At 39.8% G+C, this 8,241-nt stretch overlaps 1 long non-coding RNA gene across 1 annotated transcript; it reads left to right on the forward strand.

Annotated features, from left to right (window-relative positions):
• Positions 1–7,192: 7,192 nt before the first annotated feature.
• LOC133837863 (uncharacterized) lies at positions 7,193–8,206 on the forward strand. The gene is made up of 3 exons (XR_009893876.1): positions 7,193–7,530; positions 7,871–7,975; positions 8,037–8,206. It is a non-coding gene; the product is annotated as an uncharacterized LOC133837863 (long non-coding RNA).
• Positions 8,207–8,241: the final 35 nt, after the last annotated feature.

Below are 8,241 nucleotides of genomic sequence, written 5' to 3' on the forward strand. Positions count from 1 at the left end.
GCCGTTGTTGGCGTCGCTCGTCTGCTCCTCGCCCAACGCAGTTTTCGGCTTGATTTTCTTAATTAAATTTTTGCTACGCCGCTGCCAAGGCTATTCGAGAGCACACTAACCACAGCTCCTCCTGTCCTCCTGCTTGTTTAACCCGATTGCCTGTTGATGATGCTGCCGCTGCCGCAGCTGCAGCCACAGCCACAACCATAGCTGCTGCTGCTGCTGATGATGATGATGATGATGATGTGTGGTTTATAAGTCTGTTGCAGCGCTTCGACGCAGTCGCTGATTTGACGTTGTCGATAGGGCTTTTGGTGCTTGTTGCTCTTGTTGTTGTTGTTAACACACTCCCACATTTTTAGAGGTTCGCTTTTTTGTTGTTGTTATTTATTTATTTTATTTTTATTTCTTTTTTAAGGAGTCGCTGCCAGGTACTTACAACGATTCGCTCCAGTTAAGGTTAAACATTTAAGCTAAGCATTTTCATTTAATTAGTTTTAAATTCAATTGGCCTACTTGAAACTTTTTCATCTTAATAAGCTGTTAACTTATTTTATTTCTTGACGTGTTATCTGGCAACAATTACCGCATTGCCATAATTTAAAAGTCTTCGAACGAAGCTTCGCTCATTAACCCATCACCCATCTTGTCGCCCAAAACTTGACCCGCGCTCAACTCGACCCACAGTTCGACCCGACTCGTTCATTTTGCGCAGTACAACAGCAACACCAACAGCAACAACAACAATGCCTGCAACAACAATATGAAAATGCGCCTACCAACATCATTTACATCATCATTCACAATAAAATAAAAGTGCACACGCCCACTTAAAGGGTCTCATAAATTGTGTCGAATAATCAGTTTCAACATAATTTATTGTAATTTACGAGTGCCGGCAACGTGGCAGAAGCAGCAGCATCAGCATCAGCATAGCTGTAGACTAGGAATACAGAAGAAGAAGGGGGACAACCGAACAGATCTATAGTAACTAAACTAAGTAACAACATACAGTCAGTCCAGTCGATAGATTTCCGACACAACCTGAATTCGTATTCGAATTCACATTGCGCCCACAAGTTGAGTTGGTAGAGTTGTTTTTTTTCCACTTTTTTTTTATAGAGCGTCTCGCAACTAAATGCTACAAATGAAAATCCTAAACGGCACATTGAAAGCATCTTGATAAGAACATTGAAGGCAGCAGCAATGTGGCTCAGCTTGTTGGTGTTGCTCGAGAGTTTGCCTTAAACACGTAGAGTTGGCGTGCGAACACCTTGGAAACACAATATTTCAATGCCTAATAATATTTTTAGCGCTGCTTTCAATATGCTTGGTTTCATTGCCGGCAGAGTCGAAAGCGAGCCTGTAAAGATATTTCTTAACCCAACTTGCTACGAGTATTTCCCCCCCTCAGTTAGTTGCGGCTATTGTAATTGAAACTATTGTTTCCTTTTGTGTGTGTTAACTTGAAGCTCTGCAATTGCTGCCAAACAGCATTTATATCAATCACTCAATAAAAATACAACGATCAATCAATTTCAACAATCATTGCGAGTGAAGATCGACAAAGACAGCGATAACGAGAGCGAGGCAGAGATAGAGAGCGAGAGGCAGAAAGAAAGAAATCCGAAATGCTGAGATTGATTTGAGCGAGTTTGGCTTTTGTGTGTGATCGCCACAGACTTGGTCTGATCTGGGATCGGATCTGCAGAGAGTATTGTTGTTGTTGTTGTTGGTAACGGAGAGACCGGAATCATCCCAATCAGAAGAATTGAAATGTCACTGTAATAAACTTCAAGCGTCAGCGCGATAAAGCCTCGTTCATTTCCACTTGACGTACTGACAGCCCACTGTCCTGGCCTATTATCGCCACATGCAATCATTCAAAGCATCATCGCGAGCGACAGTAGCCTTATTAAATACTCTCCCTCTCTCTGTCTAACACTCAAGTTGAGATCAGCCTTCTCGCTGATTTGACAAAAGATATGCGCTCGATGCTCGTTATAATACTTTGTGGTCAAACGAGAAAAAAGGCGGCACAACAAAGTTTCAAGACTTTGCAATTTTACAATTTCACTTCAAGTGAATGTAAATACAATAAGAATACAATAAAATTAAAGTACTATACTATACAACTTAAATTACTATACAATAAAAGATACAGAAATACTTGAAATATAATTTAATAATGTAAAGGTATCTTTTGGCTATTATACCCTTTGTTTTATGTATATTAGTAATTCTTGTGATCTTTTGACCACATTAACTAGATTTAATATAAGTATTACCATTATGCTATTCTTATCATTTTCAACTAGTTTTACCTTCCATTGATTTAAAATGATATCGTATTTTTTTTTGAATGAGTTAAAAAAAGAATTTGAAAGAAATGGAAAATAAATGTTCGTCAAATTGAATGGGAGCATTTACTTAAATCAACCTGTAGCAATATAAATGCAGTTCCATTACACAAATGGCGGACACTTTGTCTAACAGCCAAAACTTCCAAACTAACTGGTTAACTGATTACTTGCTCTTAAAATGGGCAGTTTTCCACGTAGCATAGATGAAAACAAATATTTGTTTACAATATGTAATGGAAAATCGGTTGTTTGCGGTTTTGTGGCTCGGCAATTACTCAGCCTGATAGGCGTGTGCAGAACTTTACAAGAGCAAGCAAGTTCTCCTCATCTTCTGGGTTCAAAGTGCTTAGCCAGAGCTGAGCGCTGATTGCCCAACTGACTTGGTTGGTTGCTTGGTCAGAACTTGAACGACTTGTTGACCAGGCCGTTGTGCATCTTCCCAACGTAATTTAAACTAAATCGGTGCGCTCGCCAAACTGCGTAGAGAGGAACGTAGCAGCAACAGTTGCAACAGTTGCCCCCAACAACCATACAAACACACACACACACACACACTCGTTTACAACAACTACACACGCAGTTTGAACTGGGGGCTTGTTGGATGTTGAGTGCGCCTTGACTCTGTCTTTGGTCGCTGTGTCTACTCGTAATAATCAATTATTTCTGTGTAATTTATGGTAATGTTCAGTCATGATGGATTGACTGCTCTAATGTCGCTCTAAATCTTTGTACCTGGCTTGGGGTATGCTTGGCTGCTTGTAGCAGCGGCATCGCACATGGCCACAGTTCACAAACAGAGCAGGCGCAGGCTTATGCTCAAGCCTTAGTCTTTGGCTATAGATTTAAGCGAAGACTGAGACTGAGACTGCGACTGAGGCCCAGGCAGGTGCAATTGCTCAGCACTGAGCTTCAGTCTAAGCTCTCCCACTAAAACCTAGTCAGCAAGCAACGTTATACAATGGAAAAGTTTATCGCTGAAATGTTAGAAATAAATCTAACATATTTTGCTGTTTAGATTGAATAAAATCGTCATTAATATTATATGTATTTTGTGGTTTAGTCCAAATTTTAAATTTATTGAAAGTATCTAAATTATGAACAATTTAAGATAGTTGAGAGTTTGACAGGTAAGAGGTTTTAAACTTGTGATTATTATTTATATTTTATATTTGTGATAAAATAAAGAACAAATGTTTAAGATTTAATATATTTTCGCTTTATTTATTTTAAATCCAAACACAATTTATACAAAAAATATTTTATTATAAAAAATTGTATAACATTTTATTGAATTTCAGAATTTTTAGACATTAAAAACAGAAAAACATATTTTACTGAAAAGCTGAGTAATTAAAAATTCATTTTTTATTTTTAATTCTCTTTTTTTTTGCAAATATTCTTAAAAAATTCTATTCAGTGCTTTCTTATAACTTCCACTGTGCACCTGCTTCTTTACTTCCGTCACTGTACGCTGCGAATCGTTGCTCGCTTCGCCTCGCCTCCACTTTGCACCGCCTCCGCTGTCATCCTCTCTCGCGTGGTCTCGCTTCAGTTCAGTTCGGTTGGGGATCGGCTGTAATATGTAGCATATGTTTTCGTAAGTTTTTCTTGTATTTTGTTTAATGGCAGCTTAGATTACAAGAGCTGCGCGAATTGGGCATGAAAGGGGGCTACAGGCAACAGTCTAAGGCGGACGCGTCTCTTGGGCACATTTTCGCATGTTGCGGTGGCTTCCAATGGGATTTGCGCTTGCTCCTCGAGTGTCTCTCTCTCTCTCTCTCTAGCGCTTGACTGTGCCATGTAACTGATGTTTAAAATTGCTGTGTGATTTTCGTGGCGAAATTAATGTTAAATAAGCTTTTAGTTTATGTCCCGCCACAGCGTTGATCAATTTCTCAGTCACCCGGTCTGTGTCTGGCTGGCATCTTCTGCTTTGGCCTCCGCTCTGCATTCTAATCGTAGCACTGTTTGCCACATTCCCACCTCTCTTTCTCTTACCCTTACCCTTGTCATACATAGCTGGCAAGAGCAGCATCATCCGCGTGTGATGATGACGGTGCAGGTTTGTTGCTGTGTTTCTTTTTTGTGGCTCGTCGTCTTGTTTATGTGTAAATTATGCTTGTACACATTTTATTTACAATTGTGTATAAATTATAGACGAATTATTATGTTTTCCTAGCCCCCCTCTCTGCTGTGTGGCTTACATATTAATAAAGCACCGAAGCTCACTCTGACTTGGCATTTTCTCCACATGTTTGTGGCCTATTTGAAATTCAAACGCTTACAGTTCAGTTCAGTATGTGGGCTAGTTAGTTTAAGTTTAGTGTGTAGTGAACGGATTAGAGGGAGTATTGATTTTTAAGGGAAAATAACATCAAGAAAGCTGAACCTAAATTTTGAATTAAATATTTGTGAATAAGGTTCATAAATGAAATGCAATATTATAAGCTTTTCCGGAAACTTGAATTTAATAATATTTTTATTCCTCGTTGCTTAAATCTTCTTTAAATGTGTAAAAATATAACGCAATATCCATTTAAACTAATAACTAATAAAAGTGTGCAATAATGGATCATACAGATTATCTTCCAACAGGGTATAATTCAATGTTTGAACTGCTCCAACGTTGGTTTAACTTAAGTTATCTATATCATATGGCTCTGGGTAAGGGCGTAGCGGAATATATTGTTCATAGAGTTGAGTTTATTTTATAGCCTTGGAATATGAGTACATTAGTTCCGTGGCAAGTCGCTTAGTTCGGGCCCATTGCAAAGCTAAGCAATTGCTGTGAACTGCATATAAAGGATTTGGCATGCAGTGGCAAAGCTGCAGTTTCAAGAGATTTGCCATGACGACTAGCGAAGGGGCAAAAGGGTAATAGGGGGAGGGGAACTTTAGATAGGAAGTGTGCTAACAGTGTGAGTCTATGCTGGCAGCCTGGGAAATATCCTGTGTTTGCAATTTGGTTTGTATTTTCGTTGTTTTTCGCTGTGTGCTTTGGTGTTATGCAAATGCCATAGAATAGGAACAACACCAGGCTTGAGCTAGAGAGATGCAACCACCACAGCAGAGGCACACCACCCTGTGTGCAGCACAATGGCTACCGTGCGCGTGCAACAACCACAACAACAACAGCAACAACAACAGAAACAGCAGCAGTGACAACAACAATGATGAAGGCAACAACAGCAACAGCAAACAAACAGCAACAGCAATAGCATCAACAAGAGGAACACGTACAAAACAGCAGCTGTTTAACATTTATTTGCCTATTTATTAATTTCATGTAACATTTTTTCCTAGGAAATGGCCACAATGCAACGAAATCAAAGCCAAGGAACAAGCGCAACGCATTCTCTTGACGCCAGGCAGTCGGTGATGCGGTTGCTGCTGCTGCAGTTGCAGTTGCAGTTGCCATCGGTCAGACCCTGGCCAAAATGTCCAGCCGCGCCAACTGTTGCTGCTCAAACAATAAGGCACAGGGGCAACAGCAACGTCAGCAGCATCAGCAGCAGCAGCGGCTGCAGTCAGAGTCGCAGGCCTGAGGCCTTGTTGCCTTTTGCCATACTTCTCCCACTATTTGACTGCGCGCTGACTTTGTTACCATCGTCCGTGGTTGCCACAAAAAGTGTCGTGACCCCGTCCGGGCCACGCCAGCCATTGCATATGGTTAGCTTTGACTCTACAGTTGGGGTTTTTATTTTATTTTTGTATTTTTTTGGGTGCAACGGGCGGAATGTCTGGGCTGGAGACGGCAGTTGAAGCAGCTCAAAAATTACATGTTGTTCCTGTTGAAATGTTTTGTGTTTTGTGTGTGCAGCATTTCCATTGTAGTCGACTTTTATTTCTAAAAATCTTTTTGTTATTTTTATTTTTATTTTGTTTTTAAATACTCTAGTATTTCAACTTGCAATAATAAACTATTTTAATTTAAATATATGGAATTGATGACTTGCAGTAAATAAAATATTACGTATACGTTATGAAGCTTTTTATTTCACTTTAAACTTTAAATTTGAAATAGAAGATTATTTTTGTAATTAATTGTGAACCATTACGTATTATTTTAAGTACTATTTTCATTGTCGATTAATTAAAGTTTAATTAAAATGATGTATTTTTTTTTGCAATTTCTTTCACCACAAAAAAAGAGTATTAGCACTTCGTTTTGCTAAATGTCTATACTGTTTTTATTGTTTCTCGTGTGTAGCTATGTAGCTAATATCAGGTCTGGGGCAAATATGTAACAATCCTCGTGCTCCTTGCGGTCAAAGGAGTCGTCGTTGTCGCTTACATAAGGCCCTGTGGGCTAGGACAAAGAAAATACAAAAATGCCAAAAATCGCACAACTCAAAACCCAATGCGAAGGCGATGCTAAATGTGAATGTGAGTATCAGTATGGACAGTACGTTTACGTTTACGAATACGAGTACTCGCACACAAAACGATTCTGGCACCCATGAGCAAAAGTAGGAGTAAGAGCAAGAGCAGGAGCATCATCAGCATCAGTTGCCAGTCGAGTTGGATTGGGCGGGTGGTGGCTCGTCGTCGGCTGATCGTGGCACATTTGCATACAATGAGGCCAGAACTAAGGCCCAATCCAGCCAGTCAAAATACACACTCGCACAGACACACACTCTCCCATACCAACACACACACATGCACACACACCATACGCTGGCGCAGCATGTTATCTCTGGCTGTGACCTACACCAATATTTCTCAGAATGCTGCTGTGGCCCGTCGTCGCCTGTAAGTGTGTCGTTGTTGTCGTCGTCGTCGTCGTCCAGTCCAAGTCTACTATATAGCCAGTCAGTATCTCAGACGGCCGACGACGAGGAGTCATTCAATCGCGCCAGCTGCGGCGTCTACGTCGCTTTGGCTTTTTCGATCGGTCTGGGTCTCGGTTTGTGTTTTGGGGTTTTTTCTCTGCCTTTTTTTTTTTGTTTGTTTGCTTTTGGCTGCCCATTCTACTTACAATATTTGTGGGATATCACCAGAGATCTCTGCAACTGCATCCGAAATCCCAAAGACTCAAATAAAAACAAAATAAAGGAGCCTCATCGCCCTGGACAGTGACTGCTGCTGTGTGTGAATTTCGATTCGGTCTGGCGTCTGTTCTGCGTCAGAGGTTGGAGCTATGGAGCTGCACAGCTTCGTCGTCACCCATGAAGTGGTATGAATACGAGTACGATTGCAAAGTATGACTATGAGTACTCGTAGTTTCAAACTGAAAATGTCTATGACTACGAAGTATGTCTCCAAACAAGACACCAATACTGTGCTTTGGGGAGTGGTTATTTTACTTTTTCGTTTTTTTTCCGTTTTGGTTTTGGTTTTTTTGTTTTGTGTTTTTCGGCGAAAGCGTTTTAAGCAGATTGGCCAACGGGCCGAAAGAGCGCGCTGCGGTTTCGGTGGCTGGTTCAGAGTGCAATGCATTAATGGAAACTTAAAATCATGACATTTACCATAACGTTGTTTTTCTCTCTCTCTCTCTCCTTTTGCTGGCGTTTCAGACGGATCATAAATTTTGTGAGTTGCCTTGAGAGCACATAAACGGAAGACAATGAAAGATATTTGTACATATGATTTGACAATGTGAAGAACTTTTGACTATATCTGTACGTTGAGATTATCACGAACACTTTTAATACATGTACTCATAAATAAGTTTGATTTTAGATAGTCACGGGTCCATATATGGCAAATTAAGCATTAACAATTTGAATTCCCATTAATTGAAAATAGTAGATTGTGAAATCTTGAAAAATTACTTATAATTTTCATTGAATACTCACCTCACTTGAAGCACGTTCAAAATATAAAAATCAATTTAATTGTTGGTTCTTTTAGATTTTCGAATCGAAATACTTTTGTTTTGTTTTTA

Source organism: Drosophila sulfurigaster, chromosome 2R, assembly GCF_023558435.1.
Source record: "Drosophila sulfurigaster albostrigata strain 15112-1811.04 chromosome 2R, ASM2355843v2, whole genome shotgun sequence".
In the NCBI taxonomy this organism is placed as follows: domain Eukaryota; kingdom Metazoa; phylum Arthropoda; class Insecta; order Diptera; family Drosophilidae; genus Drosophila; species Drosophila sulfurigaster.